This window comes from Octopus bimaculoides, chromosome 18 (genome assembly GCF_001194135.2).
Source record: "Octopus bimaculoides isolate UCB-OBI-ISO-001 chromosome 18, ASM119413v2, whole genome shotgun sequence".
In the NCBI taxonomy this organism is placed as follows: domain Eukaryota; kingdom Metazoa; phylum Mollusca; class Cephalopoda; order Octopoda; family Octopodidae; genus Octopus; species Octopus bimaculoides.
In genome coordinates, this window is record NC_068998.1 from 9,727,868 (window position 1) to 9,728,390 (window position 523).

Genomic DNA, 523 nt, shown 5'->3' on the forward strand with positions numbered 1-523 from the left:
ATATATATATATATATATATATATATATATATATATATATATATATATATATATAAACATAATCATAATATATATGTATGTATATATACGTCACACACACACATATAAGTGCATATATTCATATATGCAAGTGTATATGTATGTATATACATGCATACATACATACATACATACATACATACATACATACATACATATGTGACGAGAGAAAGTGTATTTCCGCACAGGAAGTAATATATGAGAAATTGTTTTGGTGTTTGAAAATGCTCCTGAATCTCAAAACGAGTTGTTTTTATATTTTGTCAGATTTATTCAAATACCAAACCGGTTTCAACAATTTTCTTTTTTTCTTTTGCTTGTCAATGCTAAAAAGAAAGAAAGAAAGAAAGAAAACTGAATAATGACATACATACATACATGCATACATACACACACACACACACACATCTCAATTGTTATAATACTTGTGACATAGAATTTCTACATCGAAACATACAACAGTATATGTATTACATGATATCTC